This window comes from Ceratina calcarata, unplaced genomic scaffold, assembly GCF_001652005.2.
Source record: "Ceratina calcarata isolate Rehan_Ccalc_2016 unplaced genomic scaffold, ASM165200v1 scaffold329.2, whole genome shotgun sequence".
In the NCBI taxonomy this organism is placed as follows: Eukaryota; Metazoa; Arthropoda; class Insecta; order Hymenoptera; family Apidae; genus Ceratina; species Ceratina calcarata.
Window position 1 is genome coordinate 920,691 of NW_017155624.1, and position 13,362 is coordinate 934,052.

The window sequence follows — 13,362 nt, forward strand, 5'->3', positions numbered from 1 at the left end:
GATTTCTTTTTAAAAAATGCGTTTCTAAAGTGCATAATCTTTTGGGATTGACTATATAGCCAATACATCCTTAAACAAAAAGCACATCTCGAGAAAAATCAGTACTGGCAAGAGTAAAAGGTCATTGAAGGGGATCGTGCATCTACTAAAACAGCCCCGTTCTTATATTCTCCCCTAGCTGTCCTGCCAACGAAACTAAAAACCCTGTACTCCGGTACTAGATATGATCTCCAGACAAAGAACTGCTGTATTAGTAGAATACTCGGTCGATTTCGACGGAATAAAAGTGGTTAAGTTTATAAGCCGATCACTGCACCGGTTCCGAGTACTATCTACTCCACGGTCCTCGTCTACAAAAATAAAGCGGATAAGCTGGGAGGTTCGCCGATGTCAGACCCACTGAATAATTAAAATAAATGGGATCGAATCAATTAAAGAAACTGTTACCCGGCTTTTCCATCCCACCGACTCGGGACGAGACGGCAAATTTTTTTTCACCAAGAAATCTTTGCCACTGGCTGTCGATGAACTTTCTTCAATTTTTCTCGTTTGCCTCTTATTGCTGACGTACGCTACTAGTTAAAAGTTCCGAACTCTTTACTCTGACATTTGACAATTACGTTTTGAGAAAACAACTACTTTATATCCGTTAGCATTATTTTCAATTACGGAATAAAACTTCAGTACTAATTTCATGAGGTTTATTTAAAAATTTTTAACACCGCTCAATGCAATAAGAAAAGAAAATGTGTTTTATTTAGGAAACCTAAAAAAGTTCCTAAAAAGAGGCTTGTGGTATGAATTTTTTAATATAGGGCTTATAATCCCAGCTCCCTTCGTGTTATAATTTTATGCAAGACATTTTACACTGTGATACTTTTATATCTCTCCCGTTGATTATTAAATCGAGGAAAATTGCGTAAAATTAAGAAATTGCCTATAAATTAATTTCCATTTCTAATTAAGAACTTAACGGACACTCATTAATTATCCTCTAAAATAGTTTCACTTCAGATTTACGAAATGATAAAAGATAATTTCTTGTAACCTCGTACTCTGATCTACACAATTGTGGAAAGCGAGATTTATATTCGCATGAAAGAGCTGAATGGTATTGATTGCTGAAAAGAAATCAAGGACTAAGCTGAGATAAACGCGAGGGATGATTAAACGTTTCTGTTGCCGTGAAACATACAAAGGAATTGAAAGAAACTGATAAATCCTTGTAACAACATTACTACCTTCCAATGTTTCCATTCAATTATGGTACACTTTATCGACGCCCGTTGGCCGCACGCAACGTTACATGGAACTTCAGTTTCCCTTTCAATTACACCTGGTAAGAAAATGAAAGGTCATCCATTTCCTTCTTTAATCACCTAAGTGATCTACACCGAGCTCAATAATTAATCAACTACTCGCAAGACGAAAGAAGGAAGGAAAGATGGAAGGAAAACCGTGAGATACGGATACATACATACATACATGCGGTAACTGAGGAAGAAAACAGGCGATGAAAGGCGCACAGACACAGATGAGAGCAGACAAGAAGGAGGGAACGGAATGAAGTTGCAACACGACTGAACAAAAGGGATCTTTAAATTAGTAGCTACTCGATCCCAAGTAATTTATCGTGAAAAGAGTGGAACTTGATGTTTCACAGAACACTTAAATTGAATGCGCGTTGCGGACCAATGGATCAAGTATCGTTATATTTTTCCCTCCTTTTTTTTTTGATAGAGAGAAAAAAATAACGAAGGGGAGCAGACAATTTTTCATCATGTTAAGTGGCTGCTTCCATGGCACAAGTAGCTTGCGAATTTTTTAGAGATTAAAAATGAAACGTGCGCAGCAACAAGTAACGACGATAAATAACTGGTTTTTAAAAACGTGGGGTAAAGTGTTCATGAGTAGCGTGGAAAAAGAGCGTTGCGTTTGATTAAGGATCATAAGTAGGAGATTTTGGGAATAACGGTACGAGAAGTAAAGAAGCTGGTTATGAATCAAGTACAAGGATAAATCTAAATGCAGGTAAAAGTGAAATTAGGAAACTCTTGTTCTTTATGAGAGTAAGTGGAAAAAAATTTACATGGATATTTCAATTTCTTGAAATTTTAAAGGGTCTTTATGAAAGGAGGGAATGACATCAGAAGAATTATTGAGCGAGCCCTCAGGCTATTCTTCCCGCGACCACGATATTAAGAAGCATAATTCAAGTATGTAAGTTAACTGAGAAAAACTGTAGATTAAACGGCGCTTGGAACTTAATGAATTAATGCGATCACGTAAGTCCCGTTAAACGCTGTCTAAAGATTACGGCCCGGTTCGTCCGCATTAAATCCGTTCGAGAAACTTGTTGCCCCGAGTAATATTTTTTAACCGGTCCACATCGGCGGATACGTTTGCGCTTAAAAAAATATGGAACACGGCGCGGAGCGGAGTGGAGCGGTAGTGTGCGGCGTTACGAAACAGCGCCGGGCAGAGCAAGTGCCAGTACACTCCATTAAATTCAAACCGATTCCTCGTCCACGTTTGCATTGAAACGGTTTTTCTGTGATTTTCCAGCAGGAGCCTACACGCTGTCGCCAGGTCTCTCGTTACTCTTCCTCTCTAACCACACTTTACGAGAAAACAGTTCCGTAACAAAAGCCAACGCAGCGTTTGCTCTGTTACCAGAGTCCGCGTTGCCGTTTCCGGAATTTTTCGTCATTTGAATAATCTCCCGTAACACGAGGAAAAAAGGTGGTTTCGTTTTAAAATCAAAAGCCACCGCTTCCGCTCGACCAAGGATCGTAGTATAAATACAGAGTCTGTATACTGAGATGTCTGCACTTATGTTGCATAGAAGATGTTTTTGAAAATGCAGTTAACGAACATTCCCGTTTATGCTGCAGTTCTCAGGAGACTTATGTATTTTTGCTGACAATAATGTCCATGCTACTTTAAACTTTGCTCGGAGGTTTAAACGATAATTGATTCAAGTGTTCGGGAGAGTTGATGCTCGACGGTGGCAATCAAGCGTAGCATTAAGCTTGTAAAATCCGTGGAAAGTTTCCGAACCTGATGGGAGCTCTTACGCAAAATTAGCCGACATTAAATGGGTTTTTCATCGAGGTGCTCGATCCCGGTCGTAGCCGGATAATACAAAAGTTGCGTGTTCTTTACGAGCACGACGGACGTAACGGTGCGTCGTTACGCGCGCGTGTAAAATCGCGTTTTAGTTAATGAGAAAATTAAACCGTCCGAAGAGATTACAGGCTTAATAAGTTTTTAATGATTACTCGAAACTATATCGTAATAGGTGGACTCGCGTGCAAGCCAAGCACGCGGGATATTACATAATATGCTGTGAAGTGACATTAAAACGTTGCAAGCTTCCGTGGGAAGGATCGGAGCTCGTTTAAGCGTACCATGAAATTCGATTACGTATCGTCGGCCTACGCTAATTCCCCTCAAAAAGGTCTCCGCGTTCCAAGGAATTAATTAAAAATTACTCGAATCTATTGTTAAAATAAATCAATCTAGTTTCATCCGCATTACGTTCGATCGAATTAGTTTCCTAATTGCTTTCCAATTAGATATTTAACCATTTTCAGCTTGACGATACGATTTAACGACTCCCAATGGAGAAACGTAGATAGGTTAATGCACTTCCTCTCTCTCTCTCTCTCTCTCTCCTGTTTCTGTGCCATTCCTCTTTTCATTTTATCTTTCTATCAGAACATCGCAAAATTTATGCATCATCCGGCGACGCGATAAATCAACCAGTCACCGATCTCGTCCGCGCGACGAAATGATATATACCGCTTTTTCGCAGTGCGGCAGCCATTCGTTCGAGTCGAGCCAGCGTTCGATCCGCGAATCCTCGATCGAGATTTACGAAACGTGGCTGCGGCCTTTCCTTCTGCACGCGCTATCACCACGCGTAACGTTGTTTCGTTCTGATTGCGAGACGATTTGCCTCAGCAATCTCATCCGTTCCCTTGAAACCGGATGTACCCGCACGACTTTATACTCTTCGACAGAATCCGCTAAGGACTCCCATGCGTCGCGAATGCTGTTTGGGAGATCCGTATATTCATTCTAGGAATAGTACATTGAATAGAACCTACGTGCACTGGGGATTCAAAATCAATTCCGAGATGTGCGAAAGTAAACTGCGAAAATAAGACATCATGTCCTGCCGTTCAACCATACCGTGTCAATTTTCAGACTTTTTTTATAATCATATGGAGGGATGCGAATTTATATTGAATCACATTAATTTAAAGAAATATCAAGTTATATCTGTCCAAAACGATCTTTTTCATAATGAACAGGGTCACAATTTATTAGACGTTGAAAAAAATCGAAGATAGGACATTTCTCGGCCGCTAACTGCTCGAGTAATTAATCATTTTTTGTCCCACGACGAGAGTCGATTCGCTGAGTAATGAACACTTTTTCGACCGCGTCAGCGCTCTCCAATCCCAACTACAATCTATCCATATCTTTCCGGATGCACGCGATTACTCCCAATAAATTTGACTAAATTTTTATCGCGTCGTTTGCCACGTTCCATCGAGACGTTCACCGTCGACGTGCAATAGTTTCAGATCTCTCGCAATAAACGATCCAGAAACGGTAATCTCGCGATTCTTCACGGATGAAATGCGACCGCGAGGAGAAGAACGACGAGGAGGAGAGTGGGGAAGAACAAGTTTCAGAACGAGAGCTTCCGGGACCGTGCCGGTGCGCCGCGCGCCGGTCGGATTTCCTTCCGGCTGGATCATCGATTCCGTATGTCGCGCTCTATGCGAGATTAACAAGCCACATCATTTCACTTTACGGGCACGTTCGATCCCCTATTTTATCGAGACGTCTATGCGGAATTGCATTAAAAGGAACGTCTTACATGCGACGATTAGATTATAGAATTTCGGAGATAGGAATATAGGAGAAGGGTCTTCCTCATAGAATTGATTCACCAAGAAATATACTAACGCAAGCTAGGCGTAGTAAACGTCGTTTTCAGCCACTTAGGACTTCTTCCTTAAATCCCATAATACTAAAACCGAGTCCGTTTTTATGTTTCTTTCACGCGTATATCAAATATACTATTGCCGCATAAACGTCCCGCGCATATGGGCGAAAACTCGCCTTTCCCATCGCTCTTCGTCCCATTTATGTTTACTATGTGCTCATAAATTTAATCCGACTCGTTTCCCATCCACTGCTCGTCTCATTAAGATAGTATCCCCGTTTTACCGAGATTCTATTAAGTGCGATGTATGAAAGGAAAGGAGAGATACTAATATGAAACAACATGAAACTCTACCGTCATACCATTAAATGATCAAATAATTCAAGAGATAATGATAAACCGCGATTAGTAAAAATATTTTATATTCGTTTCGTTATTGAATCGACGTGTGACGTTCATTGGTTCGTATGTAGATGTTATATAACCGTTAACGCGTTCGCTGTAAAATAAACGATAAATTGATTACGTTTGTATTACAATCTCGTTTGTTTAATTGTACCTTCACGGTAGCAACGAAATTATCGGCTGCTTCCGCGACACGGACGATGAGATATTCGTTGAAGCATGCTCGCTCGCACGTACACTGCTGCCCGTAACCGATCAAAATTTTCATTAAACGAATATCGCTTAAATATACTCAAGTGTGAATAGCCGTTTAAATCATTTTCTGTAAACCCATTGTGCGAATAACGGGCGCGTGCGTTGCACCACGATTACAGCACCCCGTGCACCCTCGTAATATTTCAAACATTTTTGTCATCGTTTAAATAATACCCTTCCCGTTCGTTTCGAATCCGTTAAACACGTCCACATGATTTAACGAGCAATTTCCAGGTATAAACATTTTTTCCCATGTGTTACTCTGTATTTTAATCAAATTGACGGTAACAATTAATAGATATAATAAAAAGTATAATTCAAGCTTTTTTTTGAAGTAGTAATTACAACTAGTATCCAATCGAATTTTATAAAAAAAGATTAATTAAAATTAGAATGTAGAGAGCTATTTCACCGAAAGGGAGGCCAATAACGCGGTAATAAAAGGGAAGGAGTGTTTGCGCGCGAATCCTATACAGAAAGAATTAATTCTATTTAATAGGAACATAGTTATATAGCGGTATAGCAATGTCCTTGAATTAAGCCCCTCTGATGGCAGTTCGGCGCCCGTAGCAAGCCACTAACAATAAGTATGTAACGATCCTGCCGTGGGCGCTCACCTCTCATAGCCGCACACGCGCAAACATGCACGTGTTCGCGTTCATAGACGAACGGACACCGACAAGCGAGACTGTACACACGCGTATACCATGTATATGTATACGTATGTTCTATGTAAGTATGAATGGCCGTGATACGTACCCACACTGACGTTCGAGCACGTTGCTGTTGCTAGCGCTGTTCATCCCGCTGCGCGGCACTCGCCGAAATATCGGACGGACGCGGACGGTCGAAAGGCGAGCAAGCCCCTCCGCATCGGATGCAACCCCCGTGAAATCGATCCAGAGTAACACGGAGACTGCGTCGTCGATCGATCATCGAGACGAATCGACGTGATGGTACGCGACGCGACGCCGGCTTCTACGAGCGACGACACCTCGTCACTCGCGGGATGAAAGTGTGTGCGTGTACGTATTTGCTTATATCCTTATTCTCGGCGAACACGCGAGACCGATCCGATCCGACACACTCACATCGCGATCCTCAAAGGAACAGAAGCGAAGATACACTTCCTCGCACTTTACCCCGGCTGGCCTCCCGTGCCGTGTGTTATCTTGCAACCAGTTGAATTTACTCTCGATTCGACCTCTTCGAGGATCTAACGGGTACTTCCTCGATATGGGAAACCGATGGACAATCTCCGAGCGAAGGCTCGATCGGAGGATGCGGCTTTCGGCGCGAGCACTGCGATCCCGCGGCTTAAGGTGAATTCCGTGCTCTCGCGCCTGCCGGCTAATGTTCACGTGTCCGTTATGAATTAGCAAGAAGTATTTTCTCTTATCTACTCAAAAATTTCGATACATCTGTTCTTATCGTTTGCGAGTATTTGGAAGCTGGTGAATGACGCTATGTACAATATTAAAAGAGCTTAGTGATTGTACGTAGTTATGGGTTTCCACGGTCTTTCTTATTGCGTTCTTCTTATTAAAAAGACTCGTTCGATGTCGATGGTAGATACTTAGCGCTTAAAAGACACTTGATAATTGCATTACGATTTGTCGATCGATGAAATCGCATGGCGTGCCTGATGGAAATCGCGGTAGAAAAATGCTGTGGTCGTTCGGTTTCTTATTTACTTATGAGAATTCTCGCCCGCGGGTGAGAGGAGAGAGAGGATCAGAGAATAGTTCAATTAGATCCGTCGGGTTGGGGAATTCTTTCTGGAACTTTCACTCCTCCGCGGTGGTTAACCGACGTCAAATCCCTTGACTAGTTCTTTTTTCCTCAAATGCGAAAGGTTAAGGTCATCCAATGGCACACGAAACACGTACCTGACGCCGACACCACCGAGACGCGGATCCCGATCGCTCAAAACGTCCCCCGGAAATTATATCGATTCGCACGTTGCACAATTTCGCGTAACTTTTTGACCGAACAAACGGAGACCGTGAAACAGCGGCCCCCATATAAATTGACTGTTTTATATTCGAGCAACACGTGTGCACTCCATCGCTGTTCCTCACCGAGGACAGTATTTACGACATCCTTTCCATTCATTCACGCGTTAAATCCTCTTCAAGCCGCTGCAACACGACGGCCTAACCGCAACACGTCGACGACGTCCCACGCTAAAAAAAAAAAAGAGAGATCAGTTGACAACAGCAACGTCGGCGCGGCTTGTCTCCACTCAGGGTCACTGTTTTCAAACTGCGACAAAGCTCGTTAATCTGCCAAACGACGATTTGAAACGGTCTCGCACCCAGGACGACCGGCACTAATCCCGGATAGATTTAAATCACCTTACACAGTAACTCATATTCGGCAGCGATAATTGATCACCATCGCGGTCCACATTCACCGCTTCGAGTCGTTCAGCGTCTCGTTAACCGATTATCATCGCGTTCGACCGGTCGAGACCGCGGACGGGATGAACCGGTATCGTCGTGTGAACTCGCGTCCGCCTCTTCGAGCGAGCCCCGCGATCACCGGGGTTGAAACGAATCGAGGAGTCCCTTAGCCAGGAGTTTGAACATCGCACGAGCCAAACGTGATATCCCGCAGGGCCCTGAGATGCCACGGAAACGAGGTTAAACCCCTGGCATCGGCGTCCACCGGCCGTCGCGTCGTCCACGTTCCACGCAGCGAGCGACGAATCGAAGACGAAGGGTCGCGACGTCGCGTCGTCAGCAACACCGTTCGCCCGTTGTCATCGCTGGTTAACACGCGGGTCGAACGAGTAGACACGAGAACCCGTCGAGTGGTGTACGCGTCACATGATCCACTGACGGCTGTCCCTCGTTCGGCGTTTCGAAACGGCGCTGCCGGAAACCGAGCGGGCAGCCACCGTTTCGTTAAGGGTTGGTTGGTACAGGTTAGAACGTCACCCCGTGGAACGCGTAACGCCGCTTCGGCGGAATCAAGAGAGAGAAAGATAGAAAAAGAGAAAGGAAAAAAGGAAAAAGAGAATGGTACGCCGGTTTCTCCTCCTTCGTTGCCCGGGGAGCGGCTATGGCGGTGGCCTGGCTCTTACTACTGCTTCCCTCGGCACGGGGACGGCCGAAACGGGTCGGTTGCTCGCGGGCTGAAGGGGGAACGATTATCTCGCAGCATCCCCCATCGCGCAGGACCAGTAGATGCGGCGCGACGGCTATATCGAAAAGAGACGACGACAGTCCACGGTAGGGGATGAAAGAGGGCGCTGATTGAACAGAGACATCCGCAGCACCCGGCCGCGAAAGGGGGTGAAAGAGAAGTAGGCTGGTCGGCGAGATCCACCGCTCTGGGGGTGTAGGCTCAACAGAGAGGCAAACACGAAAGCGGGCCTAAGAGCGAGACTAGGTTGGAAGGAGAACACGGGTGAGAGCAAAGAAAAGGGTCCAGTTAGAGCTCGTAAGTTGAACGAGGGAGGAAATACGGTTCGTGGGGGATGAAAGAGGAAGCTGGAGAACGTCGGAAGAAGCGAGTAAATCGGACAGAGAATATGTCAGAGAGACGGAGATGGAATGAGGCTGCGGATAGAAGAAGGAGCAACGAGTGGTGGATACCGAGCGTTGAAGGGGGACAGCAAGAGGAAGTACGAGACGTAAGAATAGGTGTGGATTAAGGAACGGGGAGAATGAGGTGAAGGACAAAAAGCAATGCGGTAGAAAAGGGACGATGATAAAGAAAGAGAAAAAAAAATGATCGAAACATAAGGTTGGCGGGGTGAGTGCGTTTTTTTGTCCCAGCTGGTATTAAATACACACCGGACGAAAGAACGAAATTCGTAGATTTAAAAAGAGACGGCGGAATTTTAATTATTGCGGGCAACCTGCATTGGAGGATAAAACGTTCCTATAAATAACCGGAGTAAATAAGGGATGAATAAACTTCAGGCGGGAGTAGGGAAGCATGACGAGAGGCATTATAAGTCGTATCGATGAGAACGACGACAAAAGCGGCAAGGAGAAAATCCTTGAGAGACGAATTCGAGTGATTACGATAGAACCAAGAGGAACGAATAAGGAATTGTGATGATACAACGTTGAATAAGCAAGATGGCAAATTCTTTTCTATTCTAATGCCGCGTGACATGGATACGAATAGCGTGCGGAGTTCTGACAATACGATGGATACAAAGAGGCAAAATAAAAGGTACGTACTATATTCTGTACTCTGTAATACCGGCCATTCAACTGTGCAATGTTTCCCTAAAACCGCTTTAAAATATGAATTGAGACCCGATTCGGGACGTTCTTCTGCTCTAATTTCCAACAAATAATTATCGCGTGTATCGTCACACACACATGTTCATCTTGTCTCATGTTTTATTAATTAATATATCGATCATGTTGAAATATAAAAGAAAAGTCTTCATTCATATGATCGCGAACAGTATCCACAGCAATCGTATTAAGGAGGCTTAACGAGAATTTATAAATTCTTCCTCTATGGAATTGATACCGTTCGTTCATGTTACGAACACGTCTGTCCGACTATCGACGCGACTTCACCTACTGTACCCGGGCAATTTTCATTCCACGCCTTGCCATTACTAAGTAAACCGAGACACGTAGGTTAGCTAAGTACACATAGGGTGGAATAAAAAATGCAAGAACATTTATCACATAAAATCCTTCTTATGTATGCCTGGGGTCAAAGAGATCGGTTCCCTGGGACAGAGAAATAGTCCACACCGGACCACACCCCCAAACAACGGGCCAATAAACCTAATGCTGCGTGCATTAAGTCATGCCTATAATCGGATCCAGGTGCGCCAACACACACGTGTGCATGATCTCGCAAAAACGTATCGCACCTTACACGTGTGTAAGCACAACGTACCTATACACACGTAATTACGAACACCCCGAGGGGTGTGATAAACGCGATATAATGAGAGGTATAATGACGAGCGATCGAGACGATTAGAGGGAAGAGACAGGATTCAGTTAACTATGCTGGCCAGATTGCGTCGAACGCGTGTCTGACCAAAAACGACTCGTTCTACTGCGGTTGGGTCAAGCGTAATATTGTGAAAGGTATAAGACATAAGAGAAGCGTGTAAAAACTGCTGTCTTGAAAATGGAATCCCGGAAATCAATGGAGAGCTCTAAAATAGTGTCAAGTATCTAATAATAAGGAAGTCACTTTATTGTCGTCTCGCTCGCATAGTTTACTATTCACTTTTATACATACTCGAATGATAAGCGATTGTAAGAAATCCGATCCGCGAAATCGCAGTTACAAATTACAAGGTGGTTTCCGAAGCCAGCAGTTGCACGTCGACTCGTTGTACATATGTATAGCGATCGTCACGTACAAACGACTCTCGGAACGTTACACGCTCTTAGCTGCTCCTCGGAGCGCCCGTAGACATGCCTGATAAGACATACGAAGTGCTCGTTGATTGTACTTAACAATGATTTAAAGAACGGAGGAACATAAAAAATACTTAATAATACACAGTCTTACTCAAACAATTTGCTGTTTGAAACATAAATTTTCAATTTTCGAAGCTTCAGCTGGAAACTAGCATTCTTTATATTTTATATTAACGGTCTTGTGTTTAATTAAAAATACTAAATAAGGCATTCTGGGCGTTAAACACTTCAGCGTTTAATTAAAAACACTGCGCAGAATTTTATGCCTCAAGGACTATATTAAAAGCATTAAAAGCCTTGAGTCGCAAACTGCTATATTATATATTTTTAACAAAGAACATAAGAAATTTGCAATTTATCTTCCTTTAGTTTTTATAGAGTTGATATTATACTGTACGGTATCTGAAAACTGTAGTAGAAAAACTGTCAAACACGTCGCACCGAAATTTGTTATAAATCAGTCAAATTTTAACAATGAATAACTTGCAAAAAAATATATACCTCGGCCATACATCACAGTCGTACGTCATAAATCCAGCAGTCGGTGTGCCAAGTAATAAACTTGCTTCAACATTGTGCCAAGTCAGAAACGTCGAATACAATCGACAACAAGAGCCACACAACGAAAGTTCTGTTAATTCTAGACGTAGCTGTCTTGAGTTGCATCTTGTACATTGCACGAAATTATCTAAATAACGCGATCATTAACATGATGGCCAATGCGGAAGGTAGAGTGGGCCAGAATATCCTGTTTGCAATTTACCGCAACAGCAACCACAAAAATTTGTCAATTATTTAATAAAATACAATTAATTTACAATTCTCAAAGGAATCAGCAATACAAAAATAGCTTCTTACTTTTCATCGACAGTTTTCATGTCCTTTTTCCATGGCTTTATTGAAATAGTGACATTAGTATAAAACGAAATTTATAATTGTCAAATATACAATGATTCATATTAACATTTGGACACACTTCAAAATACAATAACTTTTTTCATATGGAACCAGACAACATAATGTTTTGTGAGAATATGAGTCACTGTATTTAGAAACTGCTTTTCTTCATAGCAATTCTCAGTCTGTGTTTATTAGTAGGCGTTATAGGAAAAGGGTACGGACACCCGTTCAACTTTCACGTATCCGTTCCGCACAATGTTCGCGTTTTATCGCCGGTAGTTCATGATAAGAACCTGAACGTTAAGTGGGCATTACCGTAAAAATACGAAAGTCGGCAAGTGGACCGTGACATTTGGTGAAATTGTCCCTTCCGAGTCGGGGGATGACGTCTTTTCCCTATGTGCCGGCGCATGTACACAGGGACAAACGATAAAAGTGTGCTTCCTATTAATGGATCAAAAGGAGGGCCGGATGGCCGAGGAATTTCCTGGACCATCCCGGACAAAAGATCGCCTCCGGCGATCCTGCCGGGAGAATAAAAATATTCCATTGATCGTCTGTTTTTAAATACACAGGACCGCACCGTCCACTCTAACCTCCCCCCCCCCCTTTCTCGACGGTCGATACGTCGGCCTTCGACGTTGGATCGTGAAATTTTAACGAATAATTCTAGCGTAATTTCAAGAGGGTAAACTTGACTACGTTTGAAAGAATATCTCAAACCTGATTAAACATGCATCCGGTTCACGTTGAACGTGAAACGACACGAGGGCGTAGATTCTAAGTTAGTGACGCGGGCTTAAACGTTGTTTCCCTGCTAGTTGAATCGCAGCAGTTTTTCATATCTCCATTTTAACTTTTAACTGTCTCGGAAAAAATTGTGGATCTGCATAAACGTTCACAGTTTACTCCTGACGATGCGGTGACATTTTTCACGTATAATCTTAGCGAGAGCGACGGCGCGCTGTGGTTATATGTATGTATAACTCGTTTTCGAGTCGTCAGGCGGAAAAACGCGGAGAAAGTTTTCGTTTCGAATTAGTGAAGCCAATCTTGCGCCCAGGCAACGTCCTCGGTCCCGTTCCCTGCGGCGCTGTTAACAAAGTGGGAAATGAGTTTTGCAGCGCACAATGAAGCCGGGACATGCGCCACTTCCGAACTTTCAGATTAATCGGGCTTTCGGCCAAATAACATTTATTCTATTATCGAGCAGGTATTTGTAATTCAAATGATTTCCCGCCGCGGCACCGCCGCCGCCGCCACCGCGTTGAACAGGTGATTCTATCAGCGCTACCGCATAAAATCGAAGCGTCGTCGTCCTGTTTTCTACCCTTGCACCGTCACGTCACGGAAGTTAACGTGTATTGAGCAAACTTATTTAACGTTAATCAGGAATTGCATAAAACACCTACACATACG

The 13,362-nt window shown here is 43.3% G+C and overlaps 1 protein-coding gene across 4 annotated transcripts in view; it reads right to left on the bottom strand.

Moving 5' to 3' along the window:
- Positions 1-8,720, bottom strand: part of LOC108624816 (cGMP-gated cation channel alpha-1) — a 104,302-nt gene extending 95,582 nt beyond the window's left edge. Inside the window, exons 1-2 of one of the 4 annotated variants that reach the window (XM_026813412.1) lie at positions 7,986-8,720; positions 6,383-7,809 (exon numbers count right to left, since the gene is read on the bottom strand). The gene's annotated coding sequence lies outside the window, so the exon portion shown is untranslated. Of the gene's footprint in view, positions 1-6,382 lie in introns of all 4 variants that reach the window. The other 3 variants (XM_026813413.1, XM_026813414.1, XM_026813415.1) reach the window with 3 other exon arrangements.
- Between the last annotated feature and the right edge of the window lie 4,642 nt (positions 8,721-13,362).